Below are 22,162 nucleotides of genomic sequence, written 5' to 3' on the forward strand. Positions count from 1 at the left end.
TACAAGACAACAAGATACATGTTAACTTAGCTCTGTTTGTATCTCAGGGGAGCTCCCAGCATGATGCTGTAGCTGTGAGCTGTGCAGGAGGCTCAGCTCAGCTGGCTGCAAGTGCAGCCTGCTCTGTCTCAGCACAAAGGGTGTGGCCGTCTTTCTCAGCCTTAGCCTTTGTTACTTCCCACCGCAAGCCGCAGAATCGCCCCCGCAGGGGGTCTCTTGTCGGAGCCGGGTGGGGGCTCTGTGTCTCCTTCTCTGCTCAAGGCAGACAGGGCAGGTCTCTGCCGTTTGCTGGCAGCTCACACTGTCCTGGTCCTGGCCCCGGTCTCTGCACTTCACTGTGGAATGGGGGGTAATTTTTGCCCTCGTTTTGGGCAGCAGCTTCGGTCCTGTCCCGGCTCGGCGGGGCTTCGCAGAGCCATTCCCTGACGGGCCACTGGCTGGCCCCAGGTCCTGTCCCAGCACAGCGCGTCCCATACAACTGGAGCTGTTGTCGTTGCCGTTTCGGAGCGGCCCCAGCCCCCCCCGGCTCCCATGGAGCCAGAGCCGCTGTTCTGCGGCCCCGTGGCTTTCACACTGGGCCAGGGCTGAGCGGGGGATGTTCGCCGTCTCGCTCACCCCCTCGGCGTGCCCGGAGTTTTGACCCGGCGCTGCACGGGGGTACATACAGCTCGGCAAGGACGAGTCTGGCGCAGGGGCTTGGCGACACGATCTCCTCGCCGCGAATGGGGGGGGCAGCCCCCGAAAAGGTCCCAGCGCGTGCTGGTTCCCGGCGACTTGCCGCCGCCCCGGTCCTGGCACGCCTCTGCCCCTCTCTTGGCACTGCTACTCCACGGGCCGGCGAAAATGACGGTACCCCGCCTCTGCCGTGTCAGGTCTGCGCCACGGCTGCACGGGACACAGAGCCATGTGCTGCGGACAGTGCTTCTGCAGGGCACAGCCGAGTCCAACAGACCCTTTTAACAGCAGCACAGAGGCAGCCGGCGCAGGGGCAGCAGTCTGTCCTCTGTTGGTTCTCTGCTTACCAGAATAACATGTTTTAAGCATGCTTCATCAAGCTCGGACGCTCGACAAGCTGTCTGTGGGCAAGATGGTGACTCCCAACTTTGTGGCGTGGCTGCCACGTGGCTGCAGCTCGGCAGCGCCTCGTGGACTCAAGGTCTGTCTCTCCCCAGCAACCACGCGGTCCACGCCACATGCTTGCTTCTGTCGGCGCAAAAACCAGCCCAAGTCCTTTGTTAGGGTCTCTTTGTTTGCACGCGGTCCTCTGTCTGCACGTGGCTCTCTCCTACCCCTGTATCTGCTCCTGTGGCTTGGGGGAGTCCTTTGTCTGTTAGGGCTCGTGAGAGGAACAGGAGGTTTAAAGTTTTTCTCCGTGGACAAGTTTAAGTTTCTTTGTGAGATTTTTAAAGTGTCTGTTTCTTCTATCTCTGCTTTCTGTGGAGCTGTCTTTCCAAATTTTTTCAAGCACTCACACTAAGCATTCTGCTTAGCAGGAATCCTGATCTAGTTATTTCTATCATTTCCCTTGAATTTTATCTTCCCATGTCGGCTTCTTACCTCGAGTTCTTTGTAGCTTTACCTTTTCTTTCTTTCAAAGCTTTCCCTGCCAGGTCTCTCGTGTACACAATAGTCAAATTCTCCGAGCTCCCACGTGGTTCCTACACGATGTCTCAGTCCTTTTAGCATTGGTATCCGACGTCCTTCTTTAACGATGTTCTCTCCCTGCTTTTAGCTCAGTATGTGACATCTGGCTTTTTTTCGGAGAAAAGCGTTCCAAGTTTTTAAAACAAACCCGTCCGAACGCTACTGAATTTTCCTTGTTACAAGGCAGTTTCTAATCATCCCTGATACAAGGTTGTGCCCAATGCTTAGGGTACCATTTGTAGCTTATTAATATAATAAGTAAACAAATTACACGGGCCCGGCTAGCTCAGTTGGTAGAGTATGGGACTTTTAATCTCAGGGTTGTGGGTTCAAACCTCACATTGGGTGCCATTTGTAGCTTATTAATATAATAAGTAAACAAATTACACGGATCTGGCTACCATGCTGGGGGTGCACTGCCAAATCCTCTTTATTCAAATCAGACAACAGCTTATATATGGGTTAACACGTCACACCATGTGACCTTAACAACCAATCACTATGGGTATTTCACTGCCCACGTGTGGGAGTACTTGGGAAATTACATCTCCCAGGTTGCTGTTCGGCACTCTTCCTAAAACCCAACTCCTACAGTCCATAACTTTCCAAGGGAATGAAGTAAAACTAATAAGCCTGTAATTTCCTGAATAGTCCTCTAAGTTCTTCTCAAAGATGGGGATGACATTAGCCTTATTCCAGTCTTCTAGGATGTTTCCTTATCTCTGTGATTTCTTAAAAAGTGTGGAGAAAAGCCTTGCAATGACATCAGCAACCTCTCTTAGAACCCTCAGGTAAATATCGTCAGGGCCCATTGATTTGTAAGGTCAAGTTCCTGTTCACAAAGCAATTTTTCCTTCACTGACAGTGGCTCTGTGTTTGCATCAACCTGGATTTTTGTTTCCAAGGCCTGGGGCCCAATGGAAGACAGAGGTGAAGAAAGAGTTGAGAACCTGTGCCTTGTCAGTGTTGTCGGTGACTAATTCATCTTTCTCATTTAACAGTGGGTCAGTGTTTTCCTTTACTTTCTGCTGCTTGTTTCTTCTTTACCTGAAGAGACCTTTCTTGTAGTTTTTTACATCTCTGGTCCATTTCCATTTGAGCTGAGCTGTTACTTTTCTCCTTGCATTTTTACATACCCTGGCACTGCCCCCATAGTTCTCAGCTAGTATTTGTCCACTTGGCCATCTCTGGTACTCTTCTCTTTCTTTTGAGCATACTCAGAAGCAGTTTTGAGCACACTCAAACTCACAGTTAAGCCAAAAGGGTCTCTTGCTCCATCTGCTTCCCTTACCTTTAAAGAGGATGAACTCTTTGGGTCCTTCCAGGAAAGTGTTCTTGAAAAACTCTGAGTGCTCACTGGCTCCTTTATGTTCCATGGAAGCTTCCTGTGGAATCCCTCACAAACATTGTCTAGTTCTGAATACCTGCTTTACTAAGGATTAGAATAAATACTTTCTGTAAACCAAAGCTATTCTTGTAATAAAAAAGCAGGTAGAAGGAGAGCTGCATTTGTCATACACTAAATATAAATCTGAAACAAATGGTTTTACAGACCCTGTTAGTTCCTTTGGTGGCTCAGAGATCTGGAATCCTTTTTCAAGTGTACGTTTGCCAACAACCAGGGCTTCCATAGTGCTAACCCCATCAATCATCTGCTTGTATTTCTGCAGCATACAGCATAGCCAACAGGGCATGAAGATCTAGACTGCCATTTCTTGGAATTATGGAAGGTAGCAAAGGAGGCAGCATATTTATTGAGACCCTTTGTGTGTGAGGATGTCATCACAGCCTTCTTATTTTTTTTGGTTGTTTGGGATTTTTTTTAACTTGTCATATGCGTCAGTCTCTAAGATGTCTAGTAAACTACATGACCAAAACTGTTATGAGTCTTAGATCTTTTGATGTACTCATTGCAGTCGGTATTCTGAGCCCTCCACGTCTGTTATGTGCCATGGAGGCTTTTAAAGCTTAGCTTAGCTCCCAGTATCACTCCTCATATTACAATAACTTACTTTTTGGCTGAGAGCACTTTAGAGAACTAGTCTGTGATGAGTTTACTTTGGCTGGAGGAATTGAAATACTTTAAAGAAAAAAAAATTAAAAGCTTTCCAAATGTTCCTGCAGCTTTGCTTTCTCCTCTTATTATGCTAATCTGATTGTTTTTAATGTGAGGACTTCTTTTGCCATGGGCCTTATGTACTCTGCAGTGTCATAAAAGGTATACCTCTTTACAGTTAAGTAATGTTGACTTGTAAGTTAAAAATCTGAGATTTTCAGTTGGAATACTGCACTGTGTATGAATATGTCCATTTTTTTCTCTTACTTTAAGTCAACACATTTAATGTCTATGAGGTCTTACCAGGACATCTAAGAGGCTGCCCAAGTGAGCAGAAGCTTAAGAAGCACAAAAACATCTACTCTAATATTTGGTTTTTTGGTCTTTGAAAAAATAATTTCTTATATACCTTCTTGGTTATTGCCGTCATTTAATTAACAGGTAAATTAATGTACCATTAGAGTTAATTGACCTGTCTATACTTTCTGGGACAAAAATATTAAGTGATAGTGAGAGATTTGTCGGTATTTGGGAAGTTTCGTTTCTTTATTCTCTGTTAGTCAAGTTCACACCTTTGCCCAGTGCAGCTGTGGAGACCCTTCTTGCCTATTTTGTGGACTTCTCTTAGAAAAGACAAGGCTAATATTCACAGTGATTCCAGGGGTAATGTAGAACTCTCCTTAAATGTGCTTGTACAATTCTTGTAAGTGTACCTAGAATTGTAGTTAAGAATCTCGTATTTCTTTCTGCTTCCCAATTCCTTCAGAGAAATCCTAGCAGATAAGAATTTGCCTTCAGACTTTGTAGTAAATGGTTCAGGCAAGTAGGCTCCTTTCCATGGCAGTTAATATGTAGACAAAGGTGGTAAAGGAGAGTGCAGCTTGGGAGTCATTGATGTCGTGGTGCTGATGATATGCAGGCCTGCTGCCCTGGTGCTGGACCCAGCTGCTAATTTTCTAATGTTTGGCTGGAGCCTGGGTTTGGATAAAACGGAGCTGGCTGTAGCTCGGGCCAGATAATTTGGAGATGCTAATAGCTCATTTGTTAAAACTCAGAGAGGGCTTGGCAAAGAGAGAGGGAGTTTCTTTCTGCCTTGTCTCACCCTTTCCCTCCACTCTTCACCTCAAGAGTGTTTATTTTGTGGGTATTCTTTGGGGTCCTCATGGACACTGGTCAGGAATGGACATTTCCATCTTTTTTTTTTTTGAGATTACAGGTATTTCTTGTGAAGATGAAGTGCCTGTTGTCATACAAATTTCCATTTGGTACATTCTGGCTTGTTGCAGTGTCTTACCCACGAGTATATCTTTGCGAACCATATGAGAAAGAAGTGTCAGCTGTTGCAGGCCGTTGACTGCCAGTTACTGATTTGGGCTGGCTGGAGTGAACACATTTATGTCTGTGGTTAAAAGCTCTAGATTTCTTTGCTGGCTTAGATTCAAGGGGCTTTGCACAGAATAGTGTAGCTTTACTTGTGATTTATGGCTGGAGTTCAGATTGCAGCATCCTTATGTGCATCCATAACAGATGAAGTCTGTTGGTATGTATGTCTTCCAGCATGTTAGCCTAGATGGTGTGTACACAAGGCTCTCCTTTAGGGCCACGATCTTTACTCCCTATGAAGAAGCCATTGTGCACCGATTGTAGTTCTTCACTGAGAGATCAGTTGCAGAAGTAAATGAACTTTCCACTTTTGAAATTGTGGCTTCAGTTATGGCGAATAAGTACCTTGCATTGCTTCTTAACAAAGGAAATTTTGTAAGATTTTCTGGCTGTCTTCAGTAGAAGTGCTCAAGCTCAACAGCTTGAGGTTATGTATTTTGAGCTGTTTTATCAGTGTGATCAACACTGGCTTTAGTGAAGTGTGAACACAGGTTATTGTAGGACAGTCAAATGCTAATTCTCTACTAGTTACAGAAAAATTTTTCAGCATGCAACACAAAAGTGATTTTATCTATATATGTATATATTATATAATACATATAGTTTTACTTCATATCCACTAGCTCAAAATTGAAGACATAGGGCTGCATGCTTTACAAACTATAGCTTCCATTGTTAGCCATAAGTAGGAAATGTTATGGAAGTGACAGTGGGATGGATTATTGTGATCAGGTCTGATTTGGGTGGAACAGATGAAATTCTGCCAGGTAATAATGAAGAAAAGCTATCTCTCCCACTTTTTACAAGTGAGATGTCCAAGCGTAGAGATATGAACCAAGAGGCACAGGATCAAATTTAAAGTACCACAAACTTAGTTAAAATATACCAGTTGACAGCTTTTACCATCTTGGATTCAATCCAGAATGAACATTTCTGAATACTAGAAAATAAATAGGAAGTGGACCTTGAAGTAGGCTTTCAGGTTTGTATACACAATATACAAATTTAGTATTGGTCACTTTGTACAAATCCTTTGATATAACTTTCTCTAGCTGACATTTTACAAGATATTTTTTTCATTTACAATGTATATTCATCATGAAGGGATCAAAATACACTGTAAGTGAAATAGCTTTGTTTCCAAGGCAATTCTTTCCTCATTTACTTTTATATGTTTGCCACTTCATATACCCTTAATTGAACTGTTTTATTTTAATCATTTGTATCACTTTACAGTGGTGAATTTGTTCCTATTGGAGTTTGGACTTTGTCATTTCACTTAGCAGTTTTCCTGGGAAGTCAGAACATTAAATAAATGTAGAAAAGATATGCTGTACATCTGTTTTGATTATCCTGAAAACACTACACAGTTTAGATCTATAACCACATATGCAGATATTTTAAGCACTGAGGCAATTCTGCTAAAGTTGATGAGTCTGTTTTTAAAGTTAGAGAAATAAATATGAGTTTCTGAGCAGTAAGTGCACATACCCTGTCTTGCCTCTGAGATTTGTTATTTCCAGAGTGTGACTTACTAATAGTAGGGGTGTGGGTTTTTTTAACTGAACTAATAGGAAAAACATTAGGGGGAAGCAAGGTCTTCTGGTGTCATGAATCTGACAGTTTGAAAGATGCTGTGTGGGGCCCATTTTACAGCTGATGCCCCCTCTATCCACAGCTGACAGCAGCAGCAGAGCAACAAAATCTTGCTACTTGAATTTGATGGTTCATCTGTAGCAATCAGCTTTTTTTTTTTGGTTAGTAAATTGCACTACCTAATAAGATGGTTTAATGTATGATAATGTATTTTAATAGCTGTCTGGTGTAACTATTAAATTATAATATTGCCCATTAAACTTTGTTACTAATTACTGAAAATTTTCTTCTGAAAAGGTGATTCCCCACCCCCATCTCCTTTTGCCCCTAGGGAAGCTTTATTAATTTCAATAGAGACTTACTAGCGATGTTGCTTCCTTTTTACAAATAGGTTGGAGGTTGGAGTGCCTTTTAGTAGGCTGTCTGAGTGTTTCTGGAAGCAAAACATTAAAAAATAAGGGTGAATTGTGTTGTTCAGGAAGAAAGAAGAAGAAACAAAATAGGAACATTTAAAATCAAGGTGAAGACTGAATAAAGCTCAGAGAATGAAAATACCCATACATGAGAGGGGGGAAATAACAACCATAGAAAGCAAAGTGCTGTGGATTGCCCTGGATATACGAAGAACCCTAAGTAATTTTGACAAAAGCAACATTTTCTACATGTTGAGATGGAACTGGGGGCATTTTTGAACAGACTTTTCTCACAATTGAAAATGTTTACCAAGGACATTTTTCATTTCTACAGTACCTCCACTCAGGAATTCCATGTTCAGGCAAGGGAAGATGTATTTGTTGCAAAAAGGATCTTTCACTGGAGAGGTGAAAATGGTTTACTTGGAATTTTGTAGTTATCATAGAATCATATTAGCCATGTTGAGCAGAGCAGAGACTTTGTACTCTCCAAGAACTTGCTTTCTTTGGGAAACTGGTAAGAACATACTAATCTTCACTAGTGTCGCTTTAGAAGAACATTTAAGTTCTTAACGCTGTAAAAGCACTAAAGATGCAATGGTCCCCAAGCACTATCAAACAGAGGGTGAGATCATTGTGTCATGCAAAAACCCAGTGTTCCCTGGCTCCACTTTGGGGAACAGATTGACCCTAATACCCAGCCAGGAGCGCAATACAGTGATATGATGAAGGGCAGTTATTCAAGTAAAGCCCTTATACATGATAATGTTGTAGAACTTCATGGAGAGGACTGCAAAATTTTGTTTTAAATATCCAGTGGCAGATAATTTTTTGTACAGAAAGAAAAAAACAAGATTTGTTTGTTGTTTGTTTCTGCAGCCCTTCTACTTTTCCCACCCTCTGTGTTCTCCAAGTGACACATCTATGCCAGGCAGTGTTCGCATAGTGACAAATATTTCCTTTCAAATTTCAGATTCTCTCCTGGGATGAATCATTGTAACTTCCTCTTTTAGTCTCATTTTGCATCCCAACCATCACCCTGCTGAGACACTTGTCTCTCCTGTTTCACAGGTCAGACTGGTGGTACCACAGTTGCCTATTTTTTCTTTCAAAGGAGCATGATTATGCTCATCAAATAAATTACTTGATGAAGAATCAAGTAAGAGGAAAAAGCAGAACTAATTTGATCATCTGGCTTAATATTTTATGGCGACATTTTCCAGAATTAGATGGGGTTTTTTAAAAGAATACACTGAGATAATAATGCTGTTATTGACAAGCAGTAGTTATACTCCTGGCATGCTCCAGCATGCGAGGTTGCAGGAGCTCTCTCAAAGCAACCTTCATTCAAACATTGATGCTTCCATAATCTCTGATGAAATAAGATACAAGTGTGTGATATATATATATATATATATATATATATATGTATATATATATATCAGTAGATATATGTATCTGATGTGTTTGGTGAATTGTTTGAACAAGTTCCTTGATTCTTGGTAGCATGTAGTGCCTGAGTACTGCCATAAAAGTATGCAAGATGTTAGCCTACCTATCTGTCATTTAGAAGCTAGGTCTTTAAAAAAAAGTAAAGTTAGGCCATGACTTGGGATGATCTCCAAGTATATGCAACACGGAGGACAAAGCAATGAGTCTTCCAGCACTGTTTAGAAAAGCAGTGCTTTAGTGTTTTATCAGTGCTGCCACAAAAACTAGCATCAGTACAGCAGCTGTTTACCCTTTTCCTTAGCCTTTACATTTAACATCAGAGCACACAAGGGAGAGAACATTATCAACTGTAAAGTGTGTGACATATCCCTGGGACAAGTGGAGAAGATCCAATGATTAAGTGTTGGGTGATCTCTTGGTGGCATTGTAGGAGGAGCCTCCTTGGCCTGTACACTCCAGTGTAAAGACAGAGGAGAAGAAAATTGTGGCACCCAGATGCCCACCCAGCTGCTCTCTTACGCTCCCTCTTCAGCAGAACAGGGGGAGAAAATGAGATGAAGAAATTATTAGTTGAGTTCAAGGCAGACTAATGAAGAAAAGGCTGCATATGGAAGCAAAGGAAAATTATTTATTCTCTACTTCCCGTCAACAGGTAATATCCAGCCACTTAGGGGGAAGCAGAAACCGCAGTGCACATAGCAGCTGTTTCAGAAGATGAACACCTTAATAATGAATACACTTCTCCTTCCCCTTTCTCTTAACTTTTATTGGTGACACCATATGGTATGGGATATCCCTCTGGTTAGTTAGGTTCAGCTGTCCTGGCTGCCTCCCCTCCCAACCTCTTGCCCACCCCAGCCTACCAGCCCTTGGGCCTGTTGGAGGGACAGCCTTGGTGCTGTGTGGGTGCTGCTCAGGAGCAGCCAACACATGGGTGGGTTACCAACACCCTCCTAGACATGAGTGCAAAGCACAGCACTGTGAGTTGTGCTGTGTGGAGCGTTAGCTTCGTCCCAGCTAGACCCACTACAGAAAGGAAGGTAATCTTTCCATGAAGAGGCAAAAGGACACAGAAGCTGTCCTTGCAGAGACAGAAAATAGCAGGAGCAGTACCAAGCAGGCATCTGTGTACAGGAGCAGCTTGTGGAGTTGTGCAGAGAAAGACAATGCTAGTGGTGAGTATGCGAGTGTAATCCAGCACTTGTATAGACATGTCCTGCAGTCTCCACAAAGCAATTTTCTTAAGAAGTCAGTGGCTGTTCAAGGTTTTCAGCAGATGTGCAGTATTTTCAACAATTGATGCCTGCAGCTAGTAATGGTTGTAAATTCAAAGATTTAAACTTGTGTAGTTAATAATGATGGTACCTGACAGTACTGTTCACCATCCTAAGGAAAACGCAGCAAGAAAAAATCCTGCACTTACAGACGTTTGTTATCCACCAGCACAATCATGAGCAATGTTTGAAAATACTGTATAGATGTGGAATAAACTTCAGGCTGTTCTGTGGTGTGGGTAGTTACTACAGGAAAAATCTGCACATATTTATTTGTGTGGTAAATGGCATTATTACTCATGCTGTTTCTTTAGTGAGTTATTTTTGACTAAAGTGCCACAGTTTCGCAAAATTACCCATCGACTTACAACAAAATGCCCTTTCAGTAAGTTACTGCTGAAGGGATGTACACAGACAGTAACAAAAATCTAGCACGCTTCATAACACAAGTTTTCATTTCCATTCTTTCAGTCTGTTGCAAAGTTTCTAGGCAGCGCATACATAACAAGGCCATGATAATTTGCTTAGGAAGCTGCCTTTGCTTTGTTTAACCTTTATTTAGTCAGTGTCTTGTATTTCGATATCCTAGTTCATCAATGAAGTTAAAAAATAGTGCCATTGTGAATTGGTTACGGGTCAGCAGCTGCTAATTTTACAATGGTGCACTATTTTCTTCTCAGCCTTGCAGATGTGCTCACATCCCATTTTGTGGCTACCTAGGGTAGATGTGAATGTCAAGTAGAGTCCAAATCTTTTTGTTTTCTTGTATCCAAATGCCTAGCCAATGGTTCCACTAAAATTTGGAAGGATAATTTAATTATTTTGAAAGTGAAGGGTTGTAAGTATAGCTGTCATGAAAAAAGGATAAGTGTTATGTAAATATGAGAACCTGGTTGGGTTTGCCCAGGGAAGATGTGAATGCCTCATACCTGGAAGTATTCAAGGCCATGTTGGATGGGATTTTGAGGACTGGTCTAGTGGAAGGTGTCCCAGTCTATGGCAGGGAGTTGGAACTAGATTGGAACTAGATGATATTTAAGGTCCCTTCCAACACAAAGCTTTCTATGATGCTATGATTAGCATGCTATTGAGAAACTTCTTTTGTTTGAGAACAGTGATTCAAGGGGTGGGTCACAAGAACCGTCTCGTGGTATGTCAGTGATCTGGATAGAATAAGAAACCCAGAAAACCTCTCCCTGTCCTCTCCTTACCAATTCAGTAGGAACTGCAATTTTTGGCACTTTTGTGACTGGTGGCAGTGACATTTTCTTTATTGCAAGTCATCAATTTGGGAGAAGAGTTTCAGCACCAAGCTACCTAGCTACTGACCAGGCATGACTGCCGGAGAGGAGGGTAGAAAGCTTTTAGAGGAACACATTTTTCCCTGTGGAAAGAAAGTTTTGAGGTTAGAACCTCACAGATATCTAGAAGCAGTTATTCCACAGTGTGCCATTCATCTCCATCCTTTACATTTCAGCATTCCAAATTAATTCTGGCCTCAGTATACGGCTTCCAAAAGAGAACCGAAATGCAATCTCTGTTGTTTCTCAGTGGTCATTTTATGATTCCTCAACCTGGAAGCAGCAGTTTTCTGAAAGAGGCTGTGCCAGCTAAACTTCATCTCACCCTCTTCATGTGCTTCTTTGTCTACTCAAGCTAAAAATCTTGTCATTTGTCCACAGCTGTGTGACTTGCAAATGTAGAGATTTGCATGCCTTTCAGAAGTTTGCTCCAATTACACCCATCTTTGCACATTGTTTTCTATTCTGTATATCTGTGTATTGTGAATATGCTCAATATTAGTTAAAAGTCCCTAAACCCACAGTTGACTCCCACAAAACCTTACATTTTTCTTCTGGTTTTTCTCCGTTTTATTCTGTTCTCTAGAAACTGCAACCAGAAAAAGTAGTAATAACCAACATTGCAGCTTTGTCCAAACTCGGAAATCTAAAGCAGGAATTAAAAATTGGGTCTTAAAATAAACTCTTCAGCTCATTTTGTTGTTGGTGATTACATTAGTGTCCAAGAAAATGTGTGATCTTGTGTATTACGCATGCTATAGTCCTTAGGCATAATAGGGTTAGATGAGGACAGAGTGTCAGATGTAGTATTCGTCATTACCTTTCAGTTGCCTACTTGCATGCTGTTATGTATTTGTGTTGAATTATTAATAATTGAATTTAGATTTTTCTATGACTTTGTGATTTTTTTTTAATAAAAATTCTTCTTGGCATGCTTTATTTCCCTGTCATTTTCAATAGTAGAAATGATTCCTCTTAAATGCAGCTTGTCTTCTTTGAAGAAAATAACATGCCAAAGTGAATGTAAAAATTCAACTATTTGCTTCTCTTTTGTAAGTGCTAATAATGTGTGTTATTAATTACATAGACATTGAATGGTTAAAAATATTTTTCTTTTTTTTCTGTTCAGTAACTACCTTCTGTTGTGTAACTGTTCCATAAAGGTCATATTTTTACCAGACAATAATCTTAAATGTCATGCTTTCCATTATGTTTAACTACTTCATATCTAGATATATACTTGGTGGAGCAGAGTACTTTGCTAAATGAGTTTTGGAGATTGGCAAAGTAATTTAATTCAAAACAAATGGAATGTCAGTGCTCTACTTCTCATGCTGTACATTGTTACTTTGATATCATCAGCCAATTTTGAGAATACATATAGTTGATCTCTGTTTTCTGTTTATAAATGTGACTGATGTACTTTATACCAAAAAACCAGTGCTGAATACATGGCAATGATTTAACAAACAGAAACACTTTATGCCTGAAAGCCGTTTGCCTTCTGGCATTCTCTCAGGATTCCAATAAAGCACAGGGAAGTGAAAGAGCTACCTGCATGTTTGTCTGTAAACACTGAGGATGCATGTTTCTGACCAGAGGCACTTTATATGTGGTGGTTATCTATTTTTGGAGCAGTGCTTTAAATATTTCATAGTGGTTTATTTGAGCATACACGTGTTAGGTGTGGGCATGCAGTACACACTGTGGCAGAAAGTGACCTGTAACCTCTACAACATTAAATGCTTTTAGTACAGGATTTAGCCTAGTATTTGAAATAGTCTTGGTCTGTGCTGCATGTTCTCCAGAGAGAACACAGACCTGCCAGCATTTTGTTCCTATTCTCAGTCTTAATTTTCATTATGTTCCAGACTGTTTGCATTTCCCTTAAAAGCTTACCATTTTGCCACCTTCTTCTTTCCTCTTCTCTTATATGTAGAATAGCTTAGGAGGAATGAACAAGGGAATATGGGAAGGCTTCCTAGTACCTCACGGAGGGAGAATTTACTTCATGAAGCAGAGAGTTAAACTGTTTTACACAGCCAATTAAGTGTATGCTGTCTTTTACTATGCATGCATGCCCTTATGCAGGTAATTGTAATTTATATTGGTAGCGTATGTCGTTCTCTCTTAGTGACCTGGGCTTAGACTGTGACACATTCAGTGCTGCTTGACAGTGAGGGAAGAAGACCTGCATATATACACAGATGTAAGACAGGATTGTTAAAACTGAGGTAGTAAGGTGAAGTTAAAGATCATATTGTCTACTCGTCTTTTGCAAGCAAGTAAAAATCAAGTCTGGTAACTCTTGCAAGGTCCTTGACCAGTCATTAAATTACTTGTCTTAAGAAAGACCTGCCAAGTTGGCAATTAATGGGATGTAGTCCAGCCAAGAATGTTTTAAAATTAGTCGTCTATGAAATTGTGGTATAAATTTCTTTTGCCTCCCTACAGTTTCTGCTGGTTCATAAGTGGTGAATCACTGCTGGTGTGTTATTGAGCTGGAACTAGGTTTATCTGAGATGATGCTAAATGTATAGATGATTTTGCACATTCTGATATTTGAAGATGTGTTGCCATCTTTAGAAGATACATGCTGAAATGTAAAGTAAGAGCATACTTTATTAGGTTTTGTTTTCCTGAGATTACCTAGGGTATATGTAGCCACAAAAAGATATGTATATATGTGGATAAATGTGTACAGTATATGTATTTTATAAAATTGTTTGTAGCTATAGTATAGCTATTATTTCCCTTCCTTGCTCTGGTCTGATCACTAGGCTTGTGTTTCTTTTCATGTCACCAATAAAACTATTTGCTTGACTTTGAGAAGAGCATTAACAAAAACAGCCTTACCTTTTGACACCTGGTTGCTTCTCGGTATCTCAAACATAATTTCCATGTATGAACTCTCATAGGATACCAGTAGTATTTACTAGTGTAACCTGAATCATGGTTACACTATGATTACAGATTCTAGGAACCTGAATCATGAATGAGGGCCCTCTCTTCGTGTGGGCACAAGACAGAGGTGTATGCAAGCCATTTAGGAAAGCAACCAAAGGACTGTGAGGTAAGAGGTAACAGATGGCTACAGGGAGATTGGAGGAGTACAAGGGAATGGTGAGACAGTATTGACCAGCATGATAAACAGTAGTTTTTGGCACATTTTTTAAAAAAAATTATTTTGGAGACGTCTCAACAAAACATATTTTAGTGGATTCTGCTTGAAAATGTTTACCTAGTACAGTAGAAACTGACATCACCATAAAAAGTGAGAAAATTTGTCAAGTGTGAGATGAACAGAAAAGAATCTTTAAAAGTGAGAACAGATGATATTGGATACACAAAGGCAAAGAGGAATGACATGGTTAAAGTGAACGACAAAGGAAAACAACCTTTGCAACTGGCATGATTTTGTGTGTCGAGTACAGAGAAGAGGATGCCTCTAATGATGGATCTCATAAGATTTTTGGCCAGGAATGTGAGCTGTGTGAATGGGTAGGAAAAGCTATATAACAGAGAAGTTATGTAGAACAAATCCACTGAACTGACACATAATTGGGATTTCAGATAATATCTGAGTTGAAAATGTCATCCATGTTGTGGCTTGTATGACAAGCAGAACAGTGATATTGTCCAGAGTGACTAGAGAAGGATATGGAGAGCTGAGTTAGGGAAAGACGTTACCTGCTTTATTTTACCTATTCTGGTCTTAAGCAAGAATTCTCATTGGGAAGAAAGAGGGAGAAGGACTGCAAGGGGAATGTTGGAGGAAGAGTTTAATGGAGACAATAGGAGGGAAGGCAGGCCAAGAGCAAAAATGGTAGATTTATGGATCATCCACTGGGAATTTCTGTTTGCTGATGTTGTGCAGAGATAAGGCATGGATGAAAGGAGATTAAGGACAGAGCTGCTTTGAGTTCCCCATAGAAAGCTGACAGAGGAAGAAGCCACTTGAAATTTGGCATTCATTTGATTAAGAAGGACTTTCAGGATAAAATATCCATGACAGTTTCATGTGTATTTTATCATGTATCTATAACTTAAGACCCTAGGATATATTATATTTTGAGATAATTTTTGAAGACAGATGATTTTATTGCCAGAAACACTTAGTTTTGGGGAAACCTTTAGAAGACTGATGAAAACTGACTGGAGTAGTAGCATGTGCTTTAGGGAACAATGATGACTATCAGAAGATTACACGCTTGTTGGGGTACCATACTTTAGATGAGAATAAGCTCTTTTAGAAGACAACCACAAGAACCAAAAAAAAAAAATTATCTCTGCATCATCCTGTACTGCAAATAATCATAGATCAAAACTTTTGCATAAATCATATTAGTAGCTAAGTAAATATATAGATATATATTTTTAAATGTCATGAGTATTTGTTCTTTCCTCTTTTGAATGATTCCTGTGATGAAAACTTCAAAGAATAGGAAAGCAAGCACAACCTCCCCTGAGATTTGAACTGTATTCAGGAAAACAAGGAGCACTTTAGAATTCACTATATTTTTTTAGATTTCACCAATTTCTAGGATCTAGATTGCCACTTCATGTGAACTGGCATGAAGCTGTTGAATAGTACAGAAGAACTGAAAATATACACTGGTTTTGAAGGAGAATTTATGTTAAAAACTCACCCAATTATTGTTTCAGTTGCTCAGAGAATTTCTTTTGTTATGTAAGACTTAAATCTAAGAGATTTGTGTGTGTGTGTGTAGAAGGTTCCAAGTAACATTTGAAGACAAACAGATGGAATAATAACTTGGGACATAAGATTAACCAGTTGTAGTCCCAGACTTGATTATGGCTAGGCTAAGGAAGTAAATACATTTCAGTACTCTAATTTGTAAAATAGCAGCTAAGTTAATTGAGAAAATCCTAAGTGATGTTTCCAGTAATGCTTTTTAAAGACTTTTTGCCAGTGAAGAGAATCAAAGTATGAAACTTCTGAAAACCAACCTCAAACCTTTATACCAAATCTTAGTAATTTGTGGAAGATAAGTAATTTTTTTGAGTTGGCGAGTAGAAAAAACCTCCATGTCTGTGATGAAGAATGTAAGATTCCACATTCTTTATGCAGCTGTTCTTTTATTTGTTTTTATAAGTTCTCCTTTAATAGTATACTGATGAATGTAGTATAATTTTTAATTAAAGAAGTTGAACAATTAGGGTATTTGAATCAGAAGGGTTATACAGAGACATTTATTTTATTGTAAGTATTTGCTTTGTGTCTCAATTTTTGTATCAGGGAACTGAATTATTAGTGAATGCCGTGAAGGGCTGGACCCTGATCAATATTGCAGAACAGTATGAAAGGGCCCTTTGAATATGGTCTGAAAGGAAAGCTGAATGCTTACCGTCTGTACAGGACCATCAGTGGGCTAAAGCTGGCATTTCTGGCTTTCTTTCAGACCTTTCCCTCTGTCTGACTAACCTCAAGTTTGGATAAGGAGAGATCCCCAGGTGGCTTAGTGTCCTATTTCTCCTTCTCTCTGCCCATTGACTGAACTCATCTGCAGTACAGCCAAAATGGTTCAGTCCTGCTTTCAGAGGTCGGACAATATATAAAAGTAAGGAAACAAAGATTAAAAAAAACCCAAACAAGCCCCCCAAAACAAACAAACAAAACTCCCCAAAAAACAACAGCAAAAAACACAGCCCAAAAGACTGTAGAAAAAGCTTGAAATCCATGTATTTTCCTGGCAAAATCAACAGACTGAATTTTTTTCCCCATAGCTTCGTAGAAATGCTAGCTGTAGGGGACCTCTGGAGGTTTGTACTCAAGTTTCCTGCTCAAAGCAGGACTATTACTAACACTAACTTGGGTCAGCCAGGCTTTTGTTGATGTACATTGGTGAGATGGTTTCATACACTGGACCGGTGTGCAGATGAGGAACCTTTCTTTACAGAAAGCACAGCTCCCTTTTATTTTTGTTTCTGATTTTCTTTTTTAAAAAGCCTGCATCCATGACCATGCTGTGGTCTTGAATGCTACCCCAGATCTGTGATTCTGATCGCACCACAGCTCTGCTATCATAGACGGACTTGCAGTTCTGCCTGTTTTATTGCTCAAGCTCCGTGCATTGGTGTACAGCTGTTTGAGAAGTCTGAATGCCCTCTGTTGCACGGCCTCCTTCATCATGTACTTCCCCTTCACTGCTTACTCACCTATGTATTTAGACACCATTCCCTCATGAAGCTACCTTAAAGCTTCCCCCACTTGATAGCAAGCTTTTTTGCAATGTTCTTTTGTCCGGACCTCCATTGAGATCATTCAAGATCTGCAGTTTGGAAACGTGGGACTGGTGAAGGAAGAAGAAAGTACACTGTATAGGTAATTGAGATTGAAATGTTTCTTCATTTTCACAGCCAAGGACCATTATGATAAGGCAGTGAAATTCACCTGAACACAGTGACCTCCTGCTGTGTCCTTAGTGCATGAGTTTCATCAAACTGACTAAGCAAGGACTTAATGCAACTTGCAGGGGCTTGTGTGAAGTGTTCAGAAGTTAATGAACTGAATTAATTCTAAGAAAACTGAAAATAAAGTCTGGGCTATATACAGAGATATAGATAAAGATACATGTGCATCTGACCTAGGGATGAGTAACTGACTTTTGTTAACTCCTGAGAGCACTTATGGAAAAAAAATTTCAGAGGTCTTCTAGGGTATCCTGTCATCCTAAGCCAGGATCGGCTATAGATAGAGAGATACGTGTAGATACGTATACAGCTGTTGGACAGAACGTTCCTGGGGAGGAAAAGAGTTAATGAGGAATTTTGATGTCTTTATATGAAGCTGTATAAATTTCAGCCACTTAACTTTTGTAGGAGTATCCTGGAGCATTTGAAGTGTGGTGAATAATTTAAAATAAATAAGGTAAATGAAGAAGACCCTGTTTGCCAGTCTGAAATGTAAATTCTGAAGACCCTTTAGAATATTTGCTCATACAGAAAAAAGAGAGCAAATTATTAGGTCCTGCATTTTATAAACAGTTGGTTTGAGGAAAAGTTCAGTTATCTCAGCACTCTGTTTGATCAAGATCTTTCAGCATGTGGTCATCTGTCTTTGTTGCATGAAAATATAACTGATTACTTTTTCCAAACAATCTTGAAAGTGCATCCGAGAGGGTTCATGAAGACCAGATGAGATTCGTTAGGATGTTTTTCTCGAAGCAGTCTGTGTACAATATACCACCTTTTAAAAACATTTTTAAAGATGGTATTTCCTGCCCCAGAATTGCCCCTGGCTTTAGGAATAGGTAAAATTTTTATAGTGACATTTGCATTCTCTACTATTAAATAGGTGAGTTTGTTCTACTGTTTTACTTCAGGGCAGGTATTTGGCAAATATAGCAACTCTGGCTAGTTGGACTGGATTCCTTTCTGAAAATTTTATTACCCATGAAAGCATAATGTGGACACACACAGTAAAGTTTGAAGTATATATAGTGGATACCATAAAAAAGTTCATTTGCCAATTTCTTTTTTTTTTTTTTTGGTAAGTATATTAGTAATGATGAAAACACTCAGGCAAACTTTGTCTTTTGACAGCTTTTGAGGTCAATAAGGTGTGGTTATTGTGGGGATTCTGAAAGGGTTTTCTCACCTCTTACCTGTTTCACATACATCACCTGACTGCAACAGAACATAATATTGAACTGTGAAGACCATGGTAAAGTGTCATGTACATTCATGTAATATTTGAATTAGATTTCAATATTTCAGTCTTTCCTGTGCTTCCCTCCAATAAAAGATATCTGAGAGATAACAGTTACCACTGAATTAAAGACAGTGTCTACCTTAAGATAAGGGGAGCTAGATTATTGAATCACAGCAGCTTTGATGAAGGACCTGCATCAACAGGGTATATGGTCCAGGATCTCACTGTAAATTGTTATGGTCTCCCTTCAGAGTTACTCATGTGTAAGACAGACCTGCTGCATGGGTATACAACTTTCTTGTGAGGCGAAGAAGAGGGGCAGGCATTGATCTCTTCTCTGTGTTGACCCATGACAGAACCCAAGGCAATGGCGTGAAGTTGTGTCAGGAATGTTTAGGTTGGATATTAGAGAAAGGTTCTTCATGCAGAAGTTTGTTGGGCACTGGAACAGGCTCCCCAGGGAAGTGGTCTCAGCACCAAGCTTGACAGAGTTCAAGAAATGTTTGGACAATACTCTCAGGCACATGGTGTGACTCTTGGGAATGGTCCTGTGCAGGGTTAAAAGTCGGACTCGATAATCCTTGTAGGTCTCTTCCAGCTTGGCATATTCTGTGATTCTGTGGTAGTTTTGAGCAGTACTCATTTCTTCTCTACCTTTTGCAAGAAGGCATAATGGAGCTCAGTGGAGCTCCACCCATCACCTTTGCTATTACTAAGGGTTCCAGAGGTCTGTGTTGGGACACCAAGAAGAGATATGATGATCACTGCGTGTCTGCCACAAGTTCTAACCCATATGAATTGCTGGGGGAAAAAACCCATCAATCTGACAGCTGTTCCTCTGTGAACTGGCCCTGGGAATTACTGAGCATCATTGGCACATGGTTGTGCATCTGACCTAGGGATGAGTAACTGACTTTTGTTAACCCCTGAGAGCACTTATGGAAAAGAAATTTCAGAGGTCTTCTAGCATATCCTGTCATCCTAAGCCAGGATCAGTTACATTCTGTCAGATCTCTAGTTTGTTCTTAAAAACATTCTATTCCAGTGTGGCACTGTTCTTGCTGTTATAAAATAAAAATCTTCCTTGCTGCATTTTGAACATATTACTTTTCACCCTGTCTTTTGTCGATGTCTCCTATTTTCAGCAGCCAGTTTGGTATATAGCGACTTAGAGAGTTCCTTCTTGGTGTCTTTTTTTGTACATTAAACAGTACTCATTCTGTCCATGTTTCCTCACAGGTTATGTTTTCTAGAAATCTTTCTCTGCACTTGTTCTGTATCTTTCTTGGAGTGTGAGACTTCAAACTGAACCGAAGACAGCTCTGTTCAGAGAGGATTACTTCACTAATGCCATAATTTTGTAATGGTATTTTGTATTTATGTAACAGTAAGATAGGTATTCTTTACTTGAGATCCTCTCCTACAGAAATGCAACTGAAAAAGTGGCTCCTCCTGCATTTATACAGTTCATTAGTTATGCAATCCATTATACAGTTAATTATGAAGGTACTCAAGTATCTTGCATGTGTTCCTACTAACTGATTTCTCTGCTGCCCTCAAACTGTAGATTGGATCAAGCATCAGGTTGTAAACATTTGAATGTAGGTGCCTAAAAGCACATTGTATGTTAACTGTATCACTAAATTCCCAATCTAGTCCATGGAGCCTGGCCAGTTGGGCATGCCTTAGTGAGGGTCGGATGAAGAGTCTCATTAAAGTCCCCAAACACCAATGACTGTATTGACTTGTCGTCCATTAACTGTAAAAATAATTTGTTTACAATCTGGACTTAAATCTCATTCCATCTCTCCAATTTACCCACGTCATTCTGAATTTTAATCCTGCTTCAAAGGTACTTGCAGTCTCTTAGAGCTCAGTATCATCTGTGAATTTCGTAAATGTTAACTTCCACTGTTGAAGCCATAGATATAAATATTGAATGGCATTGGACCTGAAACACAGCCCTGTGGAGCCCTACACAATATGCTGATCTGTTCTGATTGCAGCAATTGTTTTCTGAGTGTTTCTTCAACTAGACAGCAGCCATGTTAGTACATTAATAATTTATTTAGGCCTGCTGTTGAAAAATGCTTTGCTCTTTTGTGGTTTTGCATCCTCAGGATTATGAACTCTGTTATTTTACAGTGACATTAGAAGAACCATCCTATTCCCCTCCTCTCTTCACTAACTGCTCTCTTTACCTTCTCTATAAAAAGCTGACTTGAGTTTAGTCTGAATTTTTGCAGAACAAAATGTCCTGATGTATTTCTTTTTCAACTACTCCCAGATGTGGGAGTAGTTAAAATACACACTTTTCCAATTCTGTACTCTGGATGGTTCTGGCAGTTGTTTCGACAAATCTTTTCTCCCTAATCTCCCTGGCTTGGTGGTTTGCAATGGATCCCCACCATGGGAAATGTTCCTGATTTTTTCATCTCTAACTCTGTAATCATTACATAGAAGTTTCCCCAAGATCTGATTTTCCTTATGTCCTGAAACTACAGTAATTCTATGTATTCTTGATGTACAATGCAGTACCCTTTTCCCACTACCAATCCTTTTGAAAGAGTAGCACCTCTTTATATTCGTACTTTACCCACATGGCTTTTCCAAGTCTTTGTTACTTCAATTAAATAATTGTTTCTTTAGATATCTGGCTTCTTCAGTTTGTTTCCAGTTAGTACAGTGTGGGCACGTAGAACTTCAGTAAACTCATTCACTCTTCTTTCTTTATGTTCTTAATTAGTTTATTTCAAGTAGGTTTCAGACCCTTCAGACTATATCATCATTCCTTTTGATAGATCAAAATAATACGATTTTGTTAGTTCTCCACACTGATTTCAGTAATGTAATAAGTCAGGGTGTAAAGATGCTTTCCTCTTTTTCATGAGATAAGCTCCACTCCCATCTGTTTGCTTTCACAGTGCTGCCCACTTGCTATGGAAGCCAAATTCCTCAGCATCTTTGAAGTCTCAAATAGAAAAATGTCCCATCAGAAATAGGATGTTAAAAGTCTTTTTATTTCTAGGCCTGGCAAGTTCTTTCCCAGTTGCTGCAGTGTGGCACTTACAGTGGTTGTTGAAACAGTAAGTTAGCATCACCCACTCCTTTGTGCTGGAGCTGTTTATGTTGGAGACATGACTTTCCCAGACACTTTGTGTATTGACAGAACTGGAAAGCTGTCTTTCAGATTTCACTGTGAAACTTACTTCTTTGATCTTTTAATTTCATTTCAGCACATATAATTTGAGTCAGCACTCGTGACAGTGAACATAAGAGCCCTGCAACTCTTAAGCCAGGCTCCTTGTGCTCAAACTGGTTTCTTCATCAAGGGTTTAGAAAGCAGTCACACTTTCGATGTGGCAGAT

General features: G+C 40.0%; 1 protein-coding gene and 1 non-coding gene across 9 annotated transcripts in view; both read left to right on the top strand.

The window, feature by feature from the left end:
• ENOX1 (ecto-NOX disulfide-thiol exchanger 1) overlaps positions 1-22,162 on the top strand; it is a 361,700-nt gene that overhangs the window by 26,677 nt on the left and 312,861 nt on the right. The gene's annotated exons all lie outside the window — the stretch shown is intronic.
• TRNAK-UUU lies at positions 1,920-1,992 on the top strand. Its single transcript has one exon. It is a non-coding gene; the product is annotated as a tRNA-Lys (tRNA).

The sequence above is a fragment of the Chiroxiphia lanceolata genome, chromosome 2 (assembly GCF_009829145.1).
Source record: "Chiroxiphia lanceolata isolate bChiLan1 chromosome 2, bChiLan1.pri, whole genome shotgun sequence".
NCBI lineage: Eukaryota > Metazoa > Chordata > Aves > Passeriformes > Pipridae > Chiroxiphia > Chiroxiphia lanceolata.